Source organism: Nilaparvata lugens, chromosome 6 (assembly GCF_014356525.2).
Source record: "Nilaparvata lugens isolate BPH chromosome 6, ASM1435652v1, whole genome shotgun sequence".
NCBI classification, from domain to species: domain Eukaryota; kingdom Metazoa; phylum Arthropoda; class Insecta; order Hemiptera; family Delphacidae; genus Nilaparvata; species Nilaparvata lugens.
Window position 1 is genome coordinate 7520718 of NC_052509.1, and position 14810 is coordinate 7535527.

General features: G+C 33.5%; 1 protein-coding gene across 1 annotated transcript in view; it reads right to left on the reverse strand.

Moving 5' to 3' along the window:
* The window catches only part of LOC111054448 (zwei Ig domain protein zig-2), an 85922-nt gene that overhangs the window by 33058 nt on the left and 38054 nt on the right, over positions 1–14810 (reverse strand). The window lies entirely within an intron of this gene.

Consider the following 14810-nt stretch of genomic DNA (forward strand, 5'->3'; position numbering starts at 1 on the left):
TTATTCCTCATGTATTATTCTTATTCCTATTTTTCACTTTTTTCGTTACCTTCGATTTTTTTCATCTTCTTTTCTTCTCTTCTTCTTCTTTTTCTTTGTCTTCTTCTTCTTCTTCTTCTTCTTCTTCTTCTTCTACTTCTTCTACTTTTTTCTTCTTCTTCTTCTTCTTCTTCTTCTTCTTCTTCTTCTTCATCTTCATCTTCTTCTTCTTCATCTTCATCTTCATCTTCATCTTCATCTTCATCTTCATCTTCATCTTCATCTTCATCTTCATCTTCATCTTCATCTTCATCTTCATCTTCTTCTTCATCTTCATCTTCATCTTCATCTTCATCTTCATCTTCATTTTCTTCCTCCACAGTCTTCTACTTTTCCTCTTTCTTCTCTTCCCAATTCATTCCCTTCCCTTCTCCTGCTTCTCCCCTTTCTCCTTAATCGTCTCATCAATGAAGTCCCTTCCAAAATCTCTAAAATGTCCTCTCCTTTTCTCTCTGAATGTCCTCCTTCTTCATCACAGTTTTTAGATCATTAATCTGTCATCACATTCACTAGTTATTACTTCGAAATATTTATAAAGCTGTAGCTTTACATCATTTTAGACCTATACAACAATATTATTGAAATTATTAGTTTAATTAGGTTAGTTATAGAAATATTCCAAGCAACCATTTCTCCTCAAATTTTCTCATCCTCCCTAATCCTCAAAAAATCTCCCCTCTTTCTCACACCTTGTATTTCATTCTCTGTGTGCTCCCTCTATTCTCGTCATATAAAACACAATAATTTTCATACATCATAAAAATATTAAATATTGAATATTTTATTCGATTACTCTCTTCTCAACCAATTTTTCTCAATCTTCAAATTTATTTTTCCTTAATAGGTCATGATTATCGCAAATCCTTGCCTTCATATTTTCCTGAAACTCCTACGTTCATCCATTCATCCTTTTCTCAATTGAGACAATCTCATTCACTCATCGTTCCGACGTATTTCATTCACTAATCATTACGGTATTATCAAACTACTATTATCATTCATCTTCTTCGTTCGAGACACATTTTCTGTCTCATTCTCCCTCAATCATAATCTCTCTTTCCCTCTTCTTCACTCTCTTCCTGTCTCTTGATCTTCTTTCTCTTTCTTTCACTCTTTCTTCTTCTCTTTCTTTCTCTCTTCCTTTCTTTTCACTCCCCTCTTATCTTTCTCTCTAACTGACACTCTGTCTCTCTCTTTCTCTCTAACTGTCACTCTGTCTCTCTCTTTCTCTCTAACTGTCACTCTGTCTCTCTCTTTCTCTCTAACTGTCACTCTGTCTCTCTCTTTCTCTATATATCTCTCACTCTTTATCTTTGGAGTTTCTTCATTTTCCATCTCCTCACTCTATCAGTTTCCCCCACTCATTCTCTCTCACTCGCTCACCAAATTCCTCTCTTCCTTCTATTTCTCACCAGTCTACTCATTCTTCTTCTTCTTCTTCTTCTTCTTCTTCTTCTTCTTCTTCGCTCTTCATCTTTTTCTTTTCTTCTTCTTTTTCTTCCTCCGTCATCTTCTTCTTCCTCCGTCTTTTTCTTCTTCTTCATCTTCTTCCTTCTTTTCTTCTTCTTCTTCTTCTTCTTCTTCTCTTCTTCTTCTTCTTTTCTTCTTCTTCTTCTTCTTCTTCTTCCTTCTTCTTCTTCTTCTTCTTCTTCTTCTTCTTCTTCTTCTTCTTCTTCTTCTTCTTCGTCTTCTACTCTTTCTTCTTCTACTCTGTCTTTCTAAGTCTAAGTAAGCCGCACAATCTCTTCTCATAATCTACTCTCCTATTTCTCTATACTTTCCTCAATATAATTCACTCTTCCGCCTTCTTCTCTCTTATCAAGTTCTCTCTCTCATTTCCCCACCAATTCTCCTCTCTGCCTCACTCATTCAAACTTTTCCACTGTCCCGTTTTCTCTCTCTCACTCACTCAAAGGATAACTCCCTCATTTATCAAAGTGTCAACTCTCTCTCTCTCTCACACACACACACATGATCGTACATTATGACTCATTTTTCCCTATTCACGATACAGACTCTCCTTGCTCTCTCTCGTCCTCTCTTTCTGTCTCTTGCACTCTTTACTGGTGAGATTAACTTCAAACTTTTTTTCTCTCTCTCTCTCGTCCTCTCTTATTCTCTCTTCCACTCTATACTGGTGAGATTAACTTCAAACATTTTCCCCCTCTCACTCTCCTTCTCTATATCTGTCTCTTCCACTCTATACTGGTGAGATCAACTTTAAACTTTTCTCTCTCTCTCTCATTTTCTCTTTCTCTCTCTTCCACTCTATACTGGTGAGATCAACTTTAAACTAGCAGCTTTCCTTATGAACAACATCAATTCATCCCATTTTAACAATACTGACACTATGAAACGAATTTCCCTCTTACTGTAACTTATGTACTCTTTTAAAGTTCCACATGGTCTTTCTTCTAGAAAAATTCCCCTATCAAGTGAAATTTCCCTATATTTATTTAGTGAGATCCATCTCAAACTGTCAGTATTCCCTATGAACTACATCAATGCTTCCCATTCGAACAATGATGACAGTCTAAAGTGAATTACACCATAGCTTTGCCTTTTTCTAGTGGAATTGCATCATTATCGCATAGAATATTTATTCATTTATTTATTTATTTATCTATCACAGAACAAAGAAGACTACAGGTATTAAGCCCAAAACAGTATTACTTTCCTTGCCCTATTACCATAGGTAAGGAAAGTATTGCTTTCCAAAAAAAATTAAGGTACCCTAATTTCATGTTTTCTATACGTTTCAAGGTACCCTGAGTCCAAAAAAATGATTTTTGGGTGTTGGTCTGTATGTGTGTATGTGTGTATGTGTGTGTGTGTGTATGTCTGTGAACACGATAACTCCATTCCTAATTAACCGATTGACTTGAAATTTTAAACTTAAGGTCCTTATACCATGAGGATCCGATAATAAGAAATTCAATAAAATCCAATTCAAGATGGCGGAAAAAATGGCGGATAATTACTAAAAAACCATGTTTTTCACGTTTTTCTCGAAAACGGCTCTAACGATTTTCTTCAAATTTATACCATGGATAGCTATTTATAAGCCCTATCAACTGACATGAGTCTCATTTCTGAGAAAATTTCAAGAGCTCTGTAATATTCTTGAGAAAAATGGCGGATAATGACTAAAAATCCATGTTTTTCACTGTTTTCTCGAAAACGGCTTTAACGATTTCCTTCAAATTTATACCATGGATAGCTATTTATAAGCTCTATCAACTGACATAAGTCTCATTTCTGGGAAAATTGTAGGAGCTCCGTAATATTCTTGAGAAAAATGGCGGATGATGACTAAAAATCCATGTTTTTCACCGTTTTCTCGAAAACGGCTCTAACGATTTTCTTCAAATTCATACCATGGATAGATATTCATAAGCACTATCAACTGGCATGAGTCTCATTTCTGGGAAAATTCCATGAGCTCCGTAATATTCTTGAGAAAAATGGCGGATAATGACTAAAAAACCATGTTTTTCACGATTTTCTCAAAAATAACTTGACCGATTTTTTTCAAATTCATACTCTGTATAGTTAGTTATTTATCAGCTCTATCAACTGGCATGAGTCTCCTTTCTGGGAAACCAATGGGGGGTTCATCCCATCCTTGGGAAATGGACTTAGTAACCTCCTTCACGTGCATGAGGTAGGTAGGTAGTGCAGCTCATAAAAAGAACACATAGTCGAGATATTTCATCTGTAGAACAGCTGTTTTGACGACTTTAAAAAAAGAACGAATAAAAAAATCATCGAATTTCACAATTATTCACTCAAAGGAAAAGTACTTTGAAAACAATTATATATACACATACAGAAGTCTGATCGTAGTTTCAAATATGGGCAAGGAAAGTTGTGTGAGTGTACCACACCAGATTTTTTTTTATATGACATAAAATGCATATAAATGGCACATGCTGGATAAATAGATTTCTCAAATAGTAAATTTTTGATGTTTTAGACAGTTTAGAAGATAGTTGAGATGGTTTAGAAGGCTGGGCATGACCTTTCAACAGATAATAATATTTCAAACTAGCAAATTATGCAAAATTCTAATTATTTCCTCAATGTTATTCAATGCATGAAAAAGGGAAATTTACAAAAACTGCTAATCCTAAGTAGGATCTAATCTGGGAATTGAACCTGAGATGAGTTTTTTTTTTCAAAAATTGTCAATCTTTTTACAAATAAGACCATGGAAGACTGATTCCTTCCAGATTGTATATCGCAGCAAATTGGAGCTCAATATGAATATTCAAGTTTGGATAAAACAGCAGAACAATTTTCCAATCTAACTTTCAAATGATCATCCTACAGACCTGAAACTGAACCAATTAAAAATAGTTCAATTATCTACTGATAGGCATTCCTAGGTCATCATAATCTTTTCTAGGTCAAGTCCCTACCTACAATTTCTGACAAATAGGACGATGTACATCGGAACCTCACCTACAACCAAAGATCTCTACAAACTCTGTGCTCATCTGTGCTATTATCTTCTGATAATTTCAGTTATATTATAATATAAAATCTCAGTGAGATTTCGATTTGACATCATCAACTGATAAAATCTCACTTACTTCTGATTATTGTCGATTTAATTACTGAATATCCTACAAATCAAAGAACAACAATTCATAGGGATCTGTAGTTTTCTCCAAATTTTCATTTTTCTCGTACTATCTCAGGCTGACAATGAATTGCGGAAGCATTAAAACCCGACATATATGTGAGTACAAGCTTCTGTTGATTGGCGATTTTTTTTTACTTCTCTGCTACTCTAACTGCATTTTTATTCATTTATTCGTATATAAATTGCATCAAATTATCATCCAAAAGTAAATACGATTATCTAATACGACATTGCCATAAATGCATTCAATTAAAATATTATGAAGTCGATTGCATAATTCCGATAAGTTTCCCAGTATGGACCTAAAAACCAGTAGATCATCAAAATGTTGATTCATAAACAAATATTTCCAACAGAAATAAAATTAAAAGAATTCCCAAACAACGTCGAAACATAGAACTCCGACACAAATTAAGGTCTAATCTTAAGGTTTGAGCATGACCTTAAACCTTGATCCTACAGGATGTTAGATGATGAAATATGTGTATTTTAGGAAGATAAGAGGAAAAATATGAAGAAAAATTAAGACTAAGCCACGCGGTCGTTCCATTTAATCATACAAAGAAAGAGATAGAGATACTGTTGAAGTATCATTTCAGAGAGAGATAAAAAGTGAACTCTAGAAGGAGCAATCGATAAATTAGGTTATAAATACACAAAATTAAGATAAAGAAAGTTTCTGAGAACAAATACAATATACACAATGTCATGAAATATTAAAAGATTAGAATAATAAAATAAAAGTGGATACTTCAATCAAATAGAGTCGATGCACTAAAACATCTCAGATAACAGGCAAATAAAAGTCCACTCTAGTCCAATACAATAAATCTTCACTCTACAGCTTCTGTCTATAATGATTCCATTTAAACTCAAGTTTTACCTGGAAAATCATTTCTATTTATAATTCCAATCAGGAGTTTTCTTCAAGTTGATTGCTCTACTGTATTTGAAGAACTTCAAGACTTGAGAAGGCATTATGTAGGTCTATAGTTGAATTGATAAACTTGGATTAGGCCTATACGACCGTAGAAATGTAATATAAGAAGTTAAACCTATGTATAGAGAAAATATAAGCGTAAGTTTTATACTATTATATTTTATTTGTCTACTTGTTTGTCTCTGACCTATGTGAATAACTGCAGGATTTTCTTTCAAGAGCTAGTGAGGTTCACGTTATAATGGCAGTGGAGGAAGATACTGCCTTGTTACTGCCTTCTTTAGAGGGTAGCTAATACCAGTTCATCTTTTGTCAAAAGAATTTATTTTTTCAATGATTTGATAGTCCATTTCCATAACTGAAATTGATATTTTGTCGATTATTTATATTTATACATTCTTAAAAAACAATCTGGAAACTTTGGAGAGCTAGAAAAGAATAGCGCTATCTGCTTTGTTGAATGATAGACAAGGATAGCTACACCAATGTTAATCAGTGTTGCCATTATAACGTGGACCTCACTATAGGAAGATGATACAAAATACAAAGATGACACGAAGATGATACAGAGATGATACGAAGATGATACGAAGCTGATACAAGGATAGCAACACCAATGTTAATCAATGTTGCCATTATAACGTGGACCTCACTATAGAACTGTCACAGTTCACCCTGTTTTATCAGTATTTGTATGGTATAATATGGACATAACCTATGTTTAATATTGGACAATTTGAGACAAAATAGAGGAAATGAAGAAGTTTTCTGAGAACAAATACAATATACACAATGTCATGAAATATTAAAAGATTAGAATAATAAAATAAAAGTGGATACTTCAATCAAATAGAGTAGATGCACTAAAACATCTCAGATAACAGGCAATAAAAGTCCACTCTATCCAATACAATAAATCTACACTCTTCAGCTTCTGTCTATAATGATTCCATTTAAACTCAAGTTTTACCTGGAAAATAATTTATACTTATAATTCCAATCAGGAGTTTTCTTCAAGTTGATTGCTCTACTGTATTTGAAAAACTTTGTAATATTACATTTTCTTGATAAAATCGAATCTTCTATTCGATGTAATATTCCTAAAACTTGATAGCAATATCGGTGTAATCGATATGCGGACTTATTTTTCACCGGAAATTGATCAGCCACTCAAATATTGAACAGTTGAGCAACTCACTTTGACAAACTTCTATTTCTGAATAAACACATAGCTCTAAACAATATAAAGGTTAAATAAAAAAGTTCAAATAGTTTTAAAATAAAGTTTTATTGAGGATAATAAATTGTAATAGTTGCAAAATTATAATTTTGGAGGTTGACAATCGATGAGTGTCTTGCTTTGAAGCTCTAGGCTTCATTTCTCTCTCATGAAATGGCAGCTGGCTTCTAGAAGTGTTTTATAGCTCTCTTGAAATTTTTCTATAAATTTGAAATTTAAAATGTTTTAATTTGAGATCTGAATAATTTTATTATGTTTAATGTTTTGTGTAATTTTGAAAGCCTGTAGCCAATGAATGAGAATATGAATAGATAAGTATTTTTAGCTTGTAAGAATTTTCTGTTTAAGTATCAAATGGTTTTGTTCAGTAAATTTTTGTTGTAAATTGCCCAAGTATTATGAAAGTTATAAGTTGATTTGCTCTGAATTGAATTTCTTATTCATAAGCATTAGATCCATTCATGATATATCAAGATATTAGCTTATTTGGAACCAATGACTTTCCTTAGATGATAGGTGAAAGCTATCCAACCTATTTGGATAGAATTTGGTAGCACGGCAACTTCAATACTTGAGAAGGCATTATGTAGGTCTAGTTAGATTGATAAACTTGGATTAGGCCTATACCACCATAGAAATGTAATATAAGACCTATGTATAAAGAAAAAACCTATGTATAGAGAATATATAAGCGTAATATTATATTCTATTTGTCTACTTGTTTGTCTCTGACCTATGTGAATGCCTTGCTACTGCCTTCTTTAGAGGGTAGCTAATACCAGTTCAACTGATGAAATATTAACTGTACATTCATGTTGAAAAGATAAATTATATTTTATTTGTCAATAGAATATATTTTTTCAATGATTTGATAATCCATTTTCATAATTCAGATTGATATTTTGTCGATTATTTATATTTTCAATACACTCTTGAAAAACGATCTGGAAACTTTGGGGAGCTAGAAAAGAATAGCGCTATCTGCATTGTTGAATGATAGACAAGGATAGCAAAACCAATGTTAATCAATGTTGCCATTATAACGTGGACCTCACTATGAAACTGTCACAGTTCACCCTGTTTTATCAGTATTTGTATGGTATAATATGGACATAACCTATGTATAATATTTGGACAATTTGAAACAAAATTAGGAAATTGAAGAAGTTTTGGACAATAGCCTGTTTTTTCTTTTCCGATCATTGTATTGTTTGTGCTAACCTAATAAATAATATCGGGGACCGAGCTTCGCTCTAGGGTACAAAAGCATAAAAAATTTATTACAAAAGAAGAAATTATAATAACATTCATACAGAAATCTTCTATCTAATCACAGTAAATTGAGATTAATTCCCAGAGGAATGCAAAAATTTCCCTCACAAAAAAAAGGCCCAGTTGCACAAAAGCCGGTTAAATTTTAATCATGTTAAACTTAACATGAACCAAATCAGAGAAGACCATTTCAAAAAGATGGATCTACTGGATCAGGATTGAAAATAACCCGGCTTTTTTGCAACCGGCACTAAGTACCTGATTGAATGATTACAAAAGTTCAACTGCTGAGTCATAATTATTTTGACACAGTCCCACACACATGAACTCGCTCACTCACTTCCATCACCAACAGACGACGAAATAATTATCAGCTATTTTTCCAAGGATGAATAATAATTATCCTTTTAATGTCCTTCAGCGAGTTTTCCCAGGGATGAGACCTAGTGCAATCGAATCTTTATAAACCTACTATGTTCTGAATTTCGTGGGAATCGTTAGAGCCGTTTTCAAGATCCAGTGGAATACAAACACATAAACATCTAAACATCTAAACGGAAGTTGCTCGTTTAATAGTATAGGAATAAATAAATAAATAAATAATATTAGTGCCGATCTAGTTGAAATCGTTTATTCAAATCTGAAACTACAAAATTAATTTGAGATCCTCGATTTTAAATATCAATCAATTGTCCCGCTGGAGGCAACATATTTCGGAATGTGAAGTCTATTAAAACTTGAGAAAATCTCCTGGAGAGATTGAAATAATCTAAATAGAAAAAGTGAGGAATGCAGATTCCCAAATGATAGGATTTGAAATAATGAACCTAGGCTCTTCAGTTTACTACACTAAAAAACTTATTACCCCAGGCGATGAATTCCTATAACATGGAATAGCTTTTCAGGCCACTGGAGATTTTTGCATTCTTATGCAAATTCAGTGTCAATAAATGGGGAATAATCAATGATTGTCACAAATCCATTAACTATAAACTGGTTGACCATTTTCTCTTAGAAACTATCTCAAGTGCGAAGATGGAGATTAAAAAATTCCACATCTGAAACGAAATTCTGATTGGTTGCGGTCAAGAATCAAGTTTGGTGTTAACTTGTAACGTCTAGGCCTACTCTCCATAGAGAAATAGTTGATTATCTTCGCATTCAGGATGAATCTTAATTATTGTATAACTCACTGAATACTAGCTACAAGCTCATCCAATGTTGTTACATTCATTAAAAGTTCAATTGTCTGATATGAGATACAATAAGAGAGTAGAAACAATGTATTGAATGAAAAAGACTAAGAAATTGTCAAAAACCACAGATTTATTGATACTTAGAAAGACCGGTTTCGGTTATTACACCATTGTCAATTTCTGATAATCTAAAACTAAATACAAGAGCAGCAGAATTTACTATCAGATACAGATAAATTCTGCTGCTCTTGTATTTAGTTTTAGTTTAGCAGAATTTACTATCAGATACAGATAAATTCTGCTGCTCTTGTATTTAGTTTTAGTTTATCAGAGATTGACAATGGTGTAATAACCGAAACCGGTATTTCTAAGTATCAATAAATCTGTGGTTTTTGACAATTTCTTTGTCTTTTTCATTCAATATGAATAATTACCACAATATCAACTTCTCAACTACACAAAAAGAGAAACAATGTAGGTACAATATAGGATTAAACAATATGATCCTGTGTCTGAATAAATAAATATTTGTATATTGAGACAACTGGCAAAGATATTCATTCACAAGTTCAGAAGAATAATTATAAATGCTGATGTATTTATTTATTTCATTTACACATGCACAACATCAATAAATGATTGGAAAGAATGAAACAACAGAATTAATCCAAAACGATTTCTCCCCCAAATTTAGATAGTTGATGAGCAGATCTGAATAAGGTTATGGTACCACTTCTTATATGGATTTAGATACTAAATTATTTTGGAATATGAACTTGAAATATGAAATACATCATTCTAAAATGAGACAATTCATCATTCTGAATTGTAAGATCATATCTGTATATTCACAGATCATATCTGGTCATGTATTCTCATCTCTGAATAGAATGATGATTTACACTTGAAAATCTACCGTTTCAAAAGGCCGACACAAATTTCGACATAACTGCATAAGCTGTAGCTGTATAAAGTTCATTATTAAGTCATAGAGTAGGCTCAATATTCATAAGGCTCAATAATAGGGTTTCTCACATAGGAATAGGCTGAAATAAGGAACCTTAATTATGGAGACAGGAAAGATATTCATTCTCACGTTCAGAAGAGTACTATTATCTAGAACATTCACAGAAATCTATAGACTATAGAATATATTTCATTGAAATATCTTAAAATTGTGAATTATGAATAAATTACGGTAGGCTTATATTTTATGAACGGCTAAATTAATGGAGACTGTATGTTAAACTCGAATCTTAATATGAATTAGTAACGAAGTAATTCATTTGTTTAGTCCTACAGATTCAGTATAATGTATGTAATGTTCCTGTACTCCGGAACCATTATGCTTAAAACCGTTAAGAATGCTAATATTATGAACTCTATTCAATATACTAATATACGAAATACAAATTCAAAACTATGATTCAACAAATTTCTCTCACAGTACTTGTTAAGTTGATATTGTGGTATCCATACTGAATAAAATGCCTAGATATTAAAATCACTTCACTTAATTTATTTATTAATTCCAATTATTTTTTTATTAATCTGCCTAGTAATTGTACAATCTCAAATTTATTAAAAAATTGAGATACTGGTTTCGGTTGTTACATACCATTATCAATCTCTCGTAAACTCCACAGAGTCTGTCTGGATAATCAGTGGTTGGACAATATCTGGTCTGTTTATTCAGTAACAATCGCTACTAATTTCTCTATTTCAAAGCCAATAACCGTACTAGGGGAATTCCACTTTCTTGACTACTGAAACGGCCTGAAATCCTTTCGACCTTTCTACCTTTAATCAACTCCCAAGAATTGCCTTCGAGCGAGTTATCCTATAATTTATACCGTATTCAAGAAATATGAACGAATTTCACCCGACAGTGGAAATTCACCCAATGATTGCCTCAGCCGACTAATATATATGCTTATATGAGTCAGGATCAGGATATCACATATATATGTGGATCAGGTGACTAATACTGCCCCAAGGAACACGCGGCGAGTAGTGGGACTGAAATGATGAATGAAATCGCGAGAGAGAGGAGACGTGTCTGTGAGAGAGAGAGCGAATGAGGAGAGGAAGACAAGGACAAGAAAAGGAAGCGATACACCTGGCGCTTGACTCCTGTCTGAACAAGGAGAAAAGGAGAGGAGATAAGTGAAGGATGAAGGAAGAGAGAGAACTATGATAGAGACACGAGGAAAAGAGAGACAAATGAGAGAGAGAGAGAGAGAGAGTGAGAGGTCATCCATTGGCTTTCTGATGCAATGCACGTAGACTCTTTCTCAGCCACTTTGGCTCCATATCTTGATCACTCTCCTCCTTTATCTCTTCCTTTCTTTGGCGAAGTATATCTTCCCTCTTCGTCTAATCAAGTTGAATGAAGGCAACCGGTTGGAACCAATCTACCCTCAACGAGGAGGTCTGTCTACTCCACCTGTCGTCTAATCCACTCAATGACACACCACTGACTCAGCAGGCCACATGTCAATGACTGCTCTCAGAATCTTCTATCAAGTTCTTGCGACTTGTATCAAGTTCTTGAAACGTTTGTCAAGTTCTTGAAACTCGTATCAAGTTCTTGAAACTCGTAACAAGTTCTAGAAACTAGTATTAAGCTCTCAAAACCCGTATCAAGCTCGCGAAACTTATATCAAGCTCTTGAAATTTGTATCAAGCTCTCAAAACTCGTATCAAATTATTGAAATTTGTATCGAGTTCTTGAAAATTGTATCAAGCTCTCAAAACTCGTAAAAAGTTATGGACACTTGTATCAAGTTCTCGAAACCCGTATCAAGTTATATAAACTTATATCTAGTTCTGAAATGAGTATCAAGTTCTCGAAACCCGTATCAAGTTTTCGAAACTTGTATCAGAGACAAGAAATTTAGCTTATGCGAAAAATAGACAAGAAATATAGCTATAGCTTATGCTTATCCTTTATCTATGCTTGTATCAATCTCTCGAAGCCCCTATCAAGTTATTTTAATTTGTATCAAGCTCTCGAAACCCGTATCAAGTTTTTTAAATTTGTAACCAGTTCTTGAAACTTGTATCAATCTCTCAAAACTCGTAAGAAGTTATAGACACTTGTATCATGTTCTCGAAACCCGTATCAAGTTATAAACTTATATCTAGTTCTGAAATGTGTATCAAGCTCTCGAAACCCGTATCAAGTTATATAAATTTGTATTTTTTCTCGAAACTTGTATCAAGCTCTTGAAACGAGTGACATATTCTTGGAACTTGTATCAAGCTCTCAAAACTCGTATTAAGCTCTTGAAACCCGTATCAAGTTATTGGAGCTTGTATCAAGCACTTGAAATTGGTAACAAGCTCTCGAAACCCGTATCAAGTTATAGAAACTTTTATATCAAGCTCTCGAAACTAGTAAATCAAGCTCTTGAAACGTGTGTCAAGTTCTCGAAACTTCTATTAAGCTCTCAAAAATTGTATCATGTTCTTGAAACTTGTATTAAGCTCTCGAAACCCGTATCAAGTTATAGAAATTTGTATCTAGTTATTGAAACTTGTATCATGCTCTTGAAGCGTGTGACAAGTTCTTGGAACTTGTATCAAGCTCTCAAAACTTATATAAAGCTCTTGAAACCCGTATCAAGTTCTTGAAACTTGTATCAAGCCCTCGAGACTTGTATCATGTTCTTGAAACTTGTATCAAACTCTCGAAACTTATATCAAGCTCTTGGAATTCGTGTATAAATTGTATGACTGAACTTGTATCAATATTGTATGACTTGTATCAACTGTATGGAACTTGCATCAATAATGAGCAATTGCACGATTACATGTACGCTTGTACATGTAATTCGGAACCCCAAACCACATGTGAATGAAACAAATTACATGCCAATGCATAATAAATTGTTGAGAAACTCGTATGAATTTACGAAATGTTCACGAAACGTATATGCAAGTAATCAATGGAACCGATTCCTTAATGCTCCATGTAAACGACTGCCTTCAAAAATGCGTACCAATTTCTTGAAACTTGTATAAATTTTCAGTTGATCGTAGCTAGCATATTAAGCAACATTGATGATGTGGTATCATTACATGATTGGTCATCTACATAATTTAATAAAGGAAAGCACTGGCTTATACATGTATGGGATAGGAAATTCACGAATGACGCATCACCACGTCTGAGATACTGGACTGATTAACTTGAAATTTTGCATATAGATTTTTTTATTCATGGTTATAGGCCTATTTCAAATTCTTCAAGATCTCAGTAGGTCTTGTTTTCAGTTTGTCAAGTTTTTAATTAGATCCTTGCGGAGCACGGGTTACCGGCTAGTCAATAATACAAGGCATCCGCATAGATAGAACAATTTTGGATTAACTAGATCAGAGTAGATTTATTAATTATTGGAAGAGAATTGTTCTTAGTCATTTACTAATCTATATATTCGATCAATTATATTGCATCTTAGGTAAATTCAACTGTATCCGAATACAGTAGAGGAATAGTTTCAACTATTTAATCACTTTTCATGTAACCGGCGAAAAGTAGTCCATTACATGCAATATGATTCGATCTCAACAGACTGACTGGAAACGAATTAATAGAGAGTGACCTATTCAAATTTGAGAGGCTGCCTATTGAGCATATGTATGGCGTGACCAGTGGCGTGATGGAGGAGGACCCAGAAGAGAGAGAAAGAGAATAGTATAATGTTTGAGAAAGAAAGAGACGGAAAGAGGAGAAAGTGATAGAGTTTTAGTGGGGTGTCGGAATCTTCACTTCTCTCGTGAACTGGTTACAAACCAGGTGATTCGGCAATGAGGCCCTCAAACTATTGTAACCTATCGTAGAATTGCGTCAGAAAGTGATCACCCCACACTATCCAAGTTAGTAAATAGATATCAATATGCCTGCTAAACAGATGTCAGATTTCAGCTATTGTTCGCGGATTTTTAAACAGTTTTGTCAGCTTTTTCCCGAAGTTTCCGCTTTAAAGACAAACTATTCGTGGTTGACAAACATTCAGCACGTACTACGCAACTCTGCAATTCTGAAATTTAGTTTAAATAAATTGGAAATTACAAGCTAATTGTGATCATATCGTACGATCCTTTTGAGCTTACAAAATAGTGTGCTTGTTCCAGTTCTAATTTGGAGGAAAAATGATGAAGAGTGCGGAGTCAACGACTTATGACGTAATAATCTTGACATTGACCTTATTTTAGAGACAAGAACAGTCTTTACTATAGTGAGGTCCACGTTATAATGGCAGTGTTTGATTTACATTGATATTGCTATCCTTGTCTAACATTCGACAAAGCAGATAGCGCTATCCTTTACTACCTCCGCAACTTTACCATATCGTGTTTTAGTAGTGTAGAAATATAATTAATTAACAAAATTAAATAAAAAGACTAAGAAATTGTCAAAGACCACAGATTTACTGATAAACTAAAACTAAATACAAGAGCAGCAGAATT